Consider the following 13,413-nt stretch of genomic DNA (forward strand, 5'->3'; position numbering starts at 1 on the left):
AGCAGTGAACATTGGTGGACAAGTACCTGTTAGTGTTTCTGCTGTGAGTACTATTGGTCATATACCTGGGAATGGAATTACTGGATCGTATGGCAAGGCTATGTTAACTTCTTGAGGAAATGCCAAAATATTTTCCACAGTGGCTGGACCATTTTACAAGTTAAATTGGAAAAAATTGATTTCATAAAAATTAAAAACTTTTGTTCATCAAAGGACTTCATCAACAAGGGGAAAAGACGATCTACAGATTGGGAGAAAATTTTTAAGAACCATACATCTGCTAAAGGTTTATTATTCAGAATATACAAAGAACTCCTGAACTTGACAACAAACACACAAACAAGTCAATAAAAATGGCCAAAGGACTTTAATAACCATTCCAAAGAAGAAATATAAATGGTCAACAAGCACATGAAAAGATGCTCAATGTCATTAAAAAAATAAAAAAAACATTGTCATCAAGTTGATTCCCACTCATAGTGACTCTGTTGGAAAGAGTATAACTGCCCCATAGTGTTTCCAAGGAATGGCTGGTGATTCCAACTACTAATCTTTGGTTAGCAGCTGATCTCTTAACCACTGTACCACCAGGGCTCCTCAATGTCATTAGCCACGAGGAAAATGCAGTCAAAATCATAGGAGCTATCACTGTACCCCCACTAAGATGGCTATGATCCAAAAAAAAAAAAAAAAAAGAAAACAACAGGTATTAGTGAGGATGTGGAGAAACTGGACCTCTAAACCATTGCTGGTGGGAGGGAAAAATTCTTCAATGATAAATTTAATTTCAAATTCTAGAAGTTGTTATTTTTACCCAGAAGTTCCCTGGACAACATTACGAATGAATGAATAAAACCACCAGTCCATGGAATGCTATCTCCCTGTAGGATATTGTTTTAGCACACCCAGAGGGCCAGTGTTAACTCTTAAAAAGGGACTGTGTTATCTTTTAGAAATAAGGTTGTATGTGATGCTTTTTCATTCTTTCTTTGTTTCTTCATGAGGATACTACCTCTCCTTAGGGTCATCCCGTGTTCTAGACTGTTGTATTATGTATCATTGTTTTCCCTCCTCTCCAGCCAACTCTCCCCCAAATGAAATGTTCCTGACCTGTGTCTGATCTCCAAGGTCCTGCTGGGTATAACCAGCAGGGTAAAGTGTTATAGTGTTATTTGAAGGTGGGTTTAGGTTAGTTAAAAATGTATACTGGCAATTCTAGGGCAACCATTAATTTCTTTTTCCAATAAAAGAAGTCTAATGGTTATGCTAAAAGAGAAGAGAAAATGGAATCATTTTAAATGCTCACTTAAAACCTGATAAGGCAGAAAAAGAAGGAAAAAAGAGAATAATCCAACAAAGAGGAAACAGTTACATACGTGTTAGCTATTAATCCAACTATATCAATAATCACATTAATGTGAATGGCCTAAACATACCAATTAGAAGACAGAGATTTTCAGAGTGGGTAAGGAAAAAAAAGACTCAACTACATGTTGTCTACAAGAATACCACTTTAAATATAAAGACAAAGATAGGATAAAAGTAAAGGAATGGAAAAACTGTACCATACTAACACTAGTGAAAAGAAAGAGGGAGTAGCTATATTAGTTTCAAATCACAGACTTTAGAAAAAAGTCTGAAAAGAGGGCCATTACATAATGAGAAAGCAGTCAATTTTCAGAAAACATAATTACCTAAATGCATATGTACTTAACAACAGAGCATCATAATACATGAAGCAAAAACTTACAGAACTGAAAGGAGAGCTAAACAAATCTACTATTATAGTTAGAGACTTCAACACCCCTCTTTCAATAACTGATAGATCTAGCAGGTAGGAAAATCCATAAGGATATAGTTAATCTGAATAACATTATCAATCAACTTGATCTAATTGACATTTATAGAATACTCCATCCAACAACAGCAGAATACATACTCATCTCAAGCTTACATGGAATATTCACCAAGGTAGACCACATTAGGGCTATAAAACACACCTTAAATTTAAAATAATAGAAATCTTAAAAGTATGTACTTTTGGACCACACTGGAATTAAACTAGAAAACAGTAATGGGATAACAGCCGGAAAATCCTGAAGTATTTGAAAATTAAGCAACATACTTTTAAATGACATATGGGGAAAAGTTAGAAGTCTCAAAAGAAATTTAAAAAATATTTTGAATTAAATGAATATAAAAATACAATTTATCTAAATTTGTAGAATACAGTGAAAGCAGTGCCTAGAGGGAAGTTTATAACATTGAACGCATATGTTAGAAAAAATTATGATCTAAAATAAATATTTCTTGAGTTAATGAATGTGTATCACTTTAAATACAATGGTACAATTTGGGCAGGTAAAAGAATAAGTGACTTGTTTAGATCCTTCCTAGACTGAAAGGGTTAAGATTCTACCCTCATTTCTTCTCATCCAGTGTGCCTGGTATCTCCTTATAGGACCAATTTTTTAACCTGCTTGCTTTGATCTGAGGCATTGGGAAGGAATTTTACACTTCTGACTCACTTTAATTTTTGGATTATTATTTTTCCCTTAATGGATGCTTCTATTTACATGTGTACTTTTCAGAGGACATTTACTTGCTTACTATCACCTGATAATATAAACAAATTATTTCCTCCATTTTACCAATGAGGAAATAGAAGCAAGTTGCCCACGGTCACACAACTTATTAATGGGGTAAATGAAAAAAGTAACCCTGTCTTTAGACTCTGCAATAAGCTCCTTTTTTTTCAAAATTTAATTTTCTAAATACTAAAATATTTCATATGCTTTACAGAGTCTTTCCAGAAGTCCTGTAGTAGGTTATAGAATGGAAACTTACTGGGACCTCAAACTGTTCCCATAAGCACTGAAAGCCTACTGTTTTAATTCCTTTGCTTCACTATAAGCTTGAGCTGGAAATGCCAGGAATAAATGACAGTCCTGCACTCATTCTTTTCAGAGTCAGTCTGAGTGGTTTGGATAAGATGGAGGGGCGGAGTGATTTAGACTTCTGATTGCTCAGACAATCTGAACGTCCACACTTGCTAGGGTTTGGCCATGGCTGGGTAATGAGACCATAATGTAGTGATGGGATTTCTGAACCTCAGTAATGGCTCCTCAGGCCCCCACCCTTGAAGCTATTTCCCTTCCCCATGCTCTCAAGGGATGATTTATGCATCCTTTATGTGGGGGTAGTCAGCCTCAGAGAAAGACATGGGGACTATAGGAATGGCTCGATCAAGTTCAATTCACTGATGGGCAGTTTCCTCACTGGGAATTCCACTTATGTGAACAACTAAAATGTGTGAAATCCCATCTGCTTTGCAGATTGTATTCCCTTTTCTTCTTCCTCATTATTATGACTAAGGGGAGGGAGAATGGGGGCCATGTTTCTTTTTTAAATTTTTCTTTAAGAAGGTTATATTAAAATGAGTCTCTAAATATTTATATTCTCTACAAATAGGGCCACCGTATGCTTTCAGATGTTTGCCTTGTGCCAGAAGCCTTCTTCTCACTGTTTCCTTTTACCTCCAGGCACAGCTCTCATTTACAATTACGTGTGTGTGTGTATGGTGAGTACATATGTATATCTGTGTGTAACTTTGAATATGTTTGTAGAGGGATGCTGATAAATCCTGTTTTTCTCTTCTCTCTGAGAATAACTGATGTTACTTCAGGGAGGAACTCTTTTTTTCCACTTTTCAGAAGTAGATATTCTAAATAATTGTATTCAAGATGCTGACTTCCCCTCCCAGCCCTCTGGAAAAAATTCAAACAGGAGTGCTCTGCATTTTAATTATTTGCTTCTCTCCCTTGAGGTTTTTCTTTTTTTTAAGCTCATCAATTTGAAGTGGGAATATTTCTTTGAAGAGTTGGGATAAAATGGAAAATGGTGATTTGATACAATTTTTGGGAAAGTGTCTCTAAAGTTAGGTCCATATAAAAAATGCTTATATAACAATGTGTTAACAAATAGCCAAACAAAGTAGAATATTAAAGTTCTCCTCTAGGGTCCTGGGCATCATGGGGGAGTAAACAGAAGCCCCTTTCCCATGATCGACTGCAAATGAAAGAAACACAATGTGATTCAGTGATAAACAAGAACAGCAGACAGTGATCAGGAAAATGAGTAAGAGCTGTGCAGGTAAAGATGCTCATCAGGCCAGAGAATTTTTAAGTGCTAATAGCTTTCCTCCTGCATATTCCATCGATGGGATAAGCTTAGCACTTGCAGTCTCAGTGACACTTTCAAGGTCTTTGCATTCATTAAATTTTTATATACTGCTTTTCTTTTTCTTTTTATTCCTTTTATTTCATCCAGCACTCTAAGAAAAGAACAAGTTTATGGCTATATTGCCCAATAAAATACAAATTTGTTGCAGCACAATGCATACGTTCTATTAGCATTCTTGTTAGTCTTTAAGATCAATTCATCAGCAGACATTCATACCCAGCACTAAGCAGATGATATTAAAGGGAAAGCTCTCCTCCTAAGAGAGAAAAAGTGTTAGAAAAATGAGCAAATTTCAGGTCTGGATGAGTGGTTGGCTATGATCAATTTTTTGTTTCAAAATCACTAGGTGCAATTTCAATGCCTGATAATGTATTTTATGAACAAGATAATGTTGATCATTAAGGTATACTAAATACTAAGCTAACTTTAAAATATAGATGTGTAATTCCAAAGAAAGGATCCCTGTGGTCAGGACAAAGCCTTCTCTGACCCTATAAACAGGTATTAGCAGTGCCCTTGTCAGAGCTTTCATTCTGAGAGAAAAGTAAACAGCTCCAAGGAAGATGAGGGCTCCAAATGGATCATTCCTCAAAATGAAGGGGAGTCCCCCCCTCCACTTTCTCTTGGGACATTTTTTCCCCAATTCAGGGTTTTTTACAATTGCTGTTCTGGATGGCACACATGTTCCACTTCCTTGTATGCCAAATCCCTCTCTTGGGTTTCAGCAATAGTAGTTAATCTACCTAACAGCATTTCGATTAGATAAGAAAATCATCTGATCTTATCTGGGGACGTGAAAGTGGCATGAACAAAGGCTCTGCTTATGTCTCTTTTTCTAAATGATTTCCTAATTTGCAGAAGGGCCCCTTATAGAGTACTCTCTGCCAAGGAGCTCTCTGCTGTGGTTGACTGTTCTTCCAGATTAAAAGCATACAAAGCCTTCTACACCCACTTGCAACTGTTTCCTGAATTAGTTGAAGCATACTAACCAGGTCCAGGAAAGGTGACTTTTGACTGTACATATCATAACAGAAAAACAGATTGAAAAAATAATCCTGATTTAGTAGGTCCCTTTTTAAGAGGACTAGACAGGAAGAGACTTTATTCTTTAGTAGTTATTATAGAGCCAAACAGTTGCTGGAAAGGATTGTGGTTTTTGTCCACTTAGGATTTTATTCATTGCTAATTGGATTAGTTGCCCTTATCAGTTTGGGATTGAGGAACAACCTTAGCATGACAAAAAACAAACCAAACCACTGCCCTTGAGTGGATTCCAACTCATGGTGGCCCCTTGTGTTAGAGTAGAACTGACTTCCATAGGATTTTCTTGGCTTTAATCTTCATGGAAGCAAATCACCAGGCATTTCTTCTTCTGTGCCACTGTGTGTATTCAAATCACCAAACTTTTGGTTAGGAGCCAAGCACAAACTCTTTGCACCACCCAGGGACCTTCTTGGCATGACACAGCCCTTGATAACGAAGTACCATGTTAATACCTATTTATTGGTAAGAGTTTGGCTGCTAACCAGAAGGTCAGCAGTTCAAATGCATCAGCCAGTCCTTGGAAACACTATAGGGCAGTTCTACTCTGTCCTATAGGGTCGCTATGAATCAGAATCGACTCGAGGGCAACCATACTATGCTACATACTGGTGGGAAACATATCTTTAAAGAGTGAATGGCAACAGTAGCCATATTTCTCAAAATGAAAATAAAGATACAAATTCTGAAAAAATACTAATTCTGGTTTTCAAAGATATCTACAAATAAACGTGTCCTGGTGGTGCAGTGATTAACCAATCGGCTATTAAACAAAAAGTTGGTGGTTCGAACCCACTAGCCACCCCACTGGAGAAAGATGTGGCAGTTTGCTCCTGTAAGGACTGCAACTTGGAAACTGTGTGGGGCAGTTCTACCCAGTCCTATAGGGTCGTTATGAGTCGGAATTGACTCAATACAAAGGGTTTTGGAATATATTTAATAAATCATTATTACTGAAAACAAAATTTATGAATATTTTGAAAATTCAGATGTGTGGTAAATTTATAGTTGACTGAGTGAATCATTATCATCCAGATTTTCATTTTTCATATCCGTTCTTGTGGCAGATTGAATGCAATAATGGCTCTCATTTGTTTATATTTCCTTTTATCCTTTCATACCAGCTCTGCCCTTGCCATATGACTTGCTTTAGCCAGTGGGATTGGAAGCAGATGTGACAATTGCAGAGACTTGAAAAACACCTTTTTATTGGGCTTGCCCTATTGTTGCTCTTGGAACTCTGCTGTAAAGTGAACAATCCCAGGCTAGTCTGCTGGAAGATGAGAGATTACATGGTGGGAACCCAGATACCAGATACCCAACCAGTAGCCAACCAACCTTAAACTGACCCAGCAGCTGACATAAGACTCAAGAATGAGCCTCAGACAAGATCATCCAAGCTAGCCCAGAGCAATAGAACTGCCCTACTGAGTGCAAGCCACATTGCATACGCACAGAAATGTGAGCAAAATAAATTACTATTTTAAGCCACTAAATTTTGAGGTAGTTTTTTATACAGCAAAAATTAACTGATACATACATCACCATTTAAGAATGCTCCCCAAATATTTGATTTTGTTATTTGTTATTGTTTTTCAGTTGCCATAACTCAGCTCTGACTCACAATGACCCCATGTACAACAGAAGAAAACATTGCCCAGTCCTGTGCCGTCTTCATGATTGTTGGTGTGCTCTAGTTCATTATTGCAGCTGTGAGCTTTTACTTTTTATGTCACAGAAAAAGATTACATCTATGTATATTTAAGTCTAGTAATAAATGCATTCATTTTTATCACTTAAAAGAATGTACTAAAAAGAACATGTGATAGAGGAAAGAAATCTAAAAGATTTATTAAAAAAGGGGTTTATTTAATATAGTCAAAATTCTCATTTACTACAAGATTAATGAATTAACTTATAAAAATTTTTAAGAGTCTTAATGTCAAATAATCAAGAATTGAGTTTCTTGCTGTTAAGCAAATATAATTTCTCAGTAACATCTGATAAATACAATACTCTCAGTAAAGGATAGAACACCTAGAGAGAAACTCAAAGAGACAAAAGAACTAAGGCTGCAATCAACCAAATTTACCCCATAGACATATGTAAAACACTCCACCCAACAGCAGCAAATTATATATTCTTTTCCAATGCACATGGAATGTTCTCCAGAATAGACCACATCTTAGACCACAAAATAACCTCAACAAAATCCAAAATACTGAGATAATACACAGCATCTTCTCTGATCACAACACCATAAAAGTAGAAATTAATAAGAGGAAGAACAAGGAAAAAAATCAAATACATGGAAACTGAATAACACCTTGCTTAAATACCACTAGACAATAGATGAAATCAAAGATGGAATCTAAAAATTCTTAGAATCAAATGAGAATGAAAATACAGCATGCCAAAACTTTTGGGACACCGTAAAGGCAGTGTTCAGAGGTCAATTTAGAGCAATAGATGCACACATCAAAAAAGAAGAAAGGGATAAAATCAAAACATTAGCTACACAACTTGAACAAATAGAAAGAAAATAGAAAAAGAAGCCCACGCCTACCTGAAGAAAGGAAATAATAAAGATCAGAGCAGAAATAAATGAAATAGAGAACTTAAAAAAAAAAAGAAAGAATCAACAAAACCAGAAGTAGGTTCTTTCAAAAGATCAACAAAATCAACAAACCATTGGCCAAATTGACAAAAGAAAAATAGGAGAGAGGACACAAATAGCTCAAATAAGAAATGAAATGGGGGACATTACAACAGACCCAAATGAAACAAAAAGGATCATAACAGAGTACTACGAAAAACTGTACTCCAAGAAATTTGAAAACCTAGAAGAAATGGACAGATTTCTAGAAACACACTACTTACCTAAACTAACATACTGAGGTAGAAAATCTGAAGACACCATAACAAGAGATTGAAAACTTAAAAAAAAAAAAAAATTCCCAATTAAAAAAACCCTGGCCCAGATGGCTTCACTGGAGAATCCTATCAAACATTCAGAGAAGAGCTCATACCAGTACTACTGAAACTATTTCAGAGCATAGAAAAGGAAAGGATACTTCCAAATTCATTCTATGAAGCTGGCATAACCCTGATACAGAAACCACACGAAGACACCAGAAAAAAATTACACGCCAATATCTATCTTGAATATAAAAAAATAGATGCAAAAAATTCTCAGCAAAATTCTAGCCAATGGAATTCAGTATCATATCAAAAAAATAATACACCACAATCAAGTAGGATTCATACCAGGTATGCAAGGATGGTTCAACATTAGAAAATCAATTAATACGATCCACCACTTAAATAAAACAAAAGAATCACATGATCATCTCAGTCGATACAGGAAAGGCATTTGATAAAGTCCAAAATACATTCCTGATAAAAACTCAATAAAATAGGAATAGAAGGGAAATTCCTCAACATAATAAAGGACTTCTTTACAAAACCCAAAACCAATATAATTCTCAATGGAGAGAGGCTGAAAACATTTCGTCTGAGAACAGGAACAAGACAACAATGCCCTTTAACACTACTCCTGTTTAACGTTGCTCTGGAAGTCTTAGCTAGAGCAGTAAGACAAGAAAAAGAAATAAAGGGCATCCAAATCAATAAGAAAAAAGTAAAACAATTCCTATTCACCAATGATATGATACTATGTACACAGAACCCAAAAGATTCTGCAAGAAAACTACTGGAACTAATTGAAAGATTCAACAGAGTAGCAGGTTACAAGCTCAACATACAAAAATCAGTTGGATTCCTATATACCAATAAAGAGAACTACAAAAAGGAAATCAGGAAAGCAATACAATTTATAATAGCTATTTTATATTTTTAAAAAAGAAAAAACTTATGAATAAACCTAACCAGGCATATAAAAGACCTATATGGAAAACTACAAAACACTACTGCAAGAAACCAAAAGAGACCTACATAAATGGAAAAACATACTATGCACATGAATAGGTAGACTCAACATTGTGAAACTGTCAGTTCTGCCCAAAGCAATCTACAATTGCAATGCAATCCTGATCCAAATACCAACAGCATTCTTTAACAAGATGGAAAAAATTTACATGGAAAAGAAAGAGACCCTGGATAAGTGAAGCGTTATTAAAGAAGAAGAACAAAGTAACAAAGTAGGAAGCCTTGCACTACCTGACCTCAGAAACTACTATACAGCTACTGTAGTCAAAACAGCCTGGTACTGGTACAACGACAGACACACTGACCAATGGAACAGAATTGAGAACCCAGATGTGAATCTATCCACCTGTGGTCACCTGATCTTCAGCAAAGGCCCAAAGTCCATCAAATAGGGAAAAGACAGTCTTTTTAACAAATGGTGCTGGCAAAACTGGATGTCCATCTGCAAAAAAGATGAAACAAGGCCCATACCTCACACTATACACAAAAACTAATTCAAAATGATTCAAAGACCTAAATATAAAACCAAAAACTATAAAGATCATAGAAGAAAAATAGGATCAACACTAGAGGCCCTAATACATGGCATAAATAGGATTTCATAACTAACAATACACAATCGCCAGAAAATAAGCTAGATAACCGGGATCTTCTAAAAATTAAACACTTATGTTCATCAAAAGACTTCATCAAAAGAGTAAAAAGAGAACCTACAGATTGGGAAAAATTTTTTAGCTATGACATATCTAATCTGACAAAGGCCAAATCTCTAAAACCTTTAGGAAAATCCAACACCTCTATAACAAAAAGACAAATAATCCAACTAAAAAATGGGCAAAGGATATGAACAGACACTTCACCAAAGAAGACTTTCAGGTGGCTGACAGACACATAAGGAAATGCTCTCGATCACTAGCTATTAGAGAAATGAAAATTACAATGAGATACTATCTCACTCTGACACTACTGGTAAGAATAAAAAAAAATAAATAAAGACGGAAAAAACCAAACATTGGAGACACTGTGGAGAAATTGGAACTCTTAAGCACTGCTGGTAGAAATGTAAATGGTACGACCATTTTGGAAAACAATATAATACTTCCTTCAAAAGCTAGAAATAGAAATACCACATGATCCAGTAATATATCCTAGAGAAATAAGAGCCCTCACATGAATAGACATATGCACAATCATGTTCATTGCAGCATTATTCACAGTAGCAAAAAGATGGAAACAACCTAAATGTCCATCAACAGATGAATGGATAAACGAACTATGGTACATACATACAATGGAGTACTACACAACAATAAAGAACAATGATGAATCTGCAAAACATCCCACAACATGGATGAATCTGGAGGGCATTATGCTGAGTGAAATAAGTCAATCATGAAAGGACAAATATGAGCCCACTATTACAAAAACACATGAAAAGATTTACACAGAGAAAGAAACAATCTTTGATGGCTACTAGGAAGAGGGTAGGTGGGGAGGGAAAAACACTAAGCAATAGATAAGTGATAACTTTGGTGAAGGGTAAGAGTATACAATACTGAAGAGGCTTTGACCAAGGCAGTCAGAAATTTCATAAACACATCCAAACTCCCACTGGGATGGAGTTACTGGGCTAAGAGCTGTGGGGACCATGATCTCGAGGGACATCTAGCTTAATTGGTATAACATAGTTTATAAGGAAAATGTTCTATATCCTATCTGGTGAGTAGTGTCTGAGGTCTTAAAAGCTGGTGGATGGCCATCTATGATTATGTCTACTGGTCCCACCCCATCTGGAGCAAGGAAGAATGAAGAAAGCCAAAGACACAAGGGAAAGACTAGTCCAAAGAACTAATGTACCACAACTACCACAGCCTCCACCAGACTGAGTCCAGTACAAATAGATGGTTCACGGGTACTACCACTGACTGCTCTGACAGGGATCACGATAGAGGGTCCCGGACAGAGCTGGAGAAAAATGTAGAACAAAATTCTAACTCACTAAGAAAGACCAGACTTGCTGGCCTGAAAGAGACTGGAGAAACACTGAGAGTATGGCCCCAAGACACCCTTTTAACTCAATGCTGAAGTCACTCCTGAGTTTCACCCTTCAGTCAGAGGTTAGACAGGCCCATAAAATAAACAATAATACATGTAGCTCAACCATGTATATGAGACTAAATGGGCACACCAGCCCAGAGGCAAGGACAAGAAGCTCGGAGGGGACAGGAAAGCTGGACAAATAAATGGGGAACCCATGGTTGTGAATGGGAGTGTTGACAAGTTGTGCGGTTGGCAACAATTGTCACAAAACAATATGAGTATTAGTTGTTTAATGAGAAGCTAATTTGGTTAGTAAATCTTCAACTAAAGTACAATGAAAAAAAAAGAAAAAAATTTAGAAGTTAAGTAGAAAAACAAAAATTCACCTGCTAAAAACTAAGCAGGATGTGCAGATAGCAAACTAAAACAAAGGAGAAAGAAATAGTGACAGGTGTTTGAGATTTTAATCATTTTGAGGGGGGGTGAGGGAGGCAGTTTTACTGTTCCATTGTGTTGAATGTCTCCTGGCACCAATCAAAAAGGTGATCTTTACCATCTAATTTACTGTGCAGGAAAAAAAAAGAAAAAAATTAGTTTATACATGTTGAAAGTTTTCTACAGGAGTTGTTTATCTTGTTCTCCGTGTGGGGCATTTGTCTTTTACTTTTTTTCTCTCTTAAAGATAGAATAGATACACATGTGAATTTTTATCTGTTTCAGTGACTTTGGAAACCCTGGTGGCATAGTGGTTAAGTGCTACGGCTGTTAACCAAAAAGGTCAGCAGTTCGAATCCGCCAGGCGCTCCTTGGAAACTCTATGGGGCAGTTCTACTCTGTCCTATAGGGTCGCTATGAGTTGGAATTGACTCGATGGCAGTGGGTAGTGTTCAGTGACTTTAAAGACTAGAAGTCACACTCAAAGAGTACGAAGGGAAATGCACAAATCTGAGTTGCCCTACCAGTCAAAAAAAAAAACCAAGCCTATTGTCAGTGGGTCAATTCCGACCCACAGTGACCCTATAGGACAGAGTAGAACTGCTCTGTAGGGTTTCCAAGGAGTGCCTGGTGGATTTGACCTGCCGACCTATTGGTTAGCAGCCATAGCTCTTAACCACATTGGCACCAAGGTTTCCACCCTTCCCTTTGAGTAGCAGGACCATAATATTTGCTTACGAATTGTGCATAAATCCCCGAAGGGCATTCTCCACTCTGGTATTTGTTATTCCCCATCTACCTTGTTAACTAACAGCACTAAGGTTGAAATCAGAATGTGTTTTAACTTGAACTTGCAGGTGAAAATGCTTGATCTGACCCTACAAATGGATAAACAATTTTTGCCAAAATTCCCAGAGCTGCAAGAGGAAACACTTAAGTTGAACTTACAGGTTGATAAACAATTTTAACCAAAGTGCTTGGGCCTGCAGCTGAAAACAGTGAACCCGAACCTGCAGGTGGACAACCAGTTTCCTCCACTAGTGTCCCAGTAGAGGGCAGAGAACTTCTTTTGATTGTTGTCATGGGCTCAAAGGTACCCAAACTCGCAAGCGGAGAACATAGACCTAGATTTGCCAAGTAGGCCAAGACTCAAGGAGTAGACTTACCTCTGTCAGGACCAGAGCAGGGAGAAAAGGGAAGACCAACCCAGGCCAAAATAAAAATGAAAATGCAGGAATAATCATGAAAATAAACTAAGAAGAATGAAAGTTGTTGTTGTTAAGTGCCTTCATGTTGGTTCTGACTCATAGCAGCACTACGTACAACAGAATGAAGCACTGCCCCGTCCTGTGCCATCCTCACAATCATTGTTATGCTTGAGCCCATTGTTGCTTCAATGTGTCAGTCTATCTCGTTGAGAGACTTCCTCTTTTTCACTTACCCTCTACCAACATGATGTCCTTTTCCAGGGACTGATCCCTCCTGATAACACATCCAAAGTAGTGAGATGAAGTCTCGTCATTTTTGCTTCTAACAAGCATTCTGGCTGTACTTCTTCCAAGACAGGTTTGTTCATTCTTTTGGTATGGTATATGGTATAGAGTCCATGGTATATTGTGAACCTTGATGGCATAGTGGTTAAGTGCTACAGCTGCTAACCAAAAGGTCAGCAGTTCAAATCCACCAGGTGCTCCTTGGAAACTCTGT

Source organism: Elephas maximus, chromosome 11 (assembly GCF_024166365.1).
Source record: "Elephas maximus indicus isolate mEleMax1 chromosome 11, mEleMax1 primary haplotype, whole genome shotgun sequence".
NCBI lineage: Eukaryota > Metazoa > Chordata > Mammalia > Proboscidea > Elephantidae > Elephas > Elephas maximus.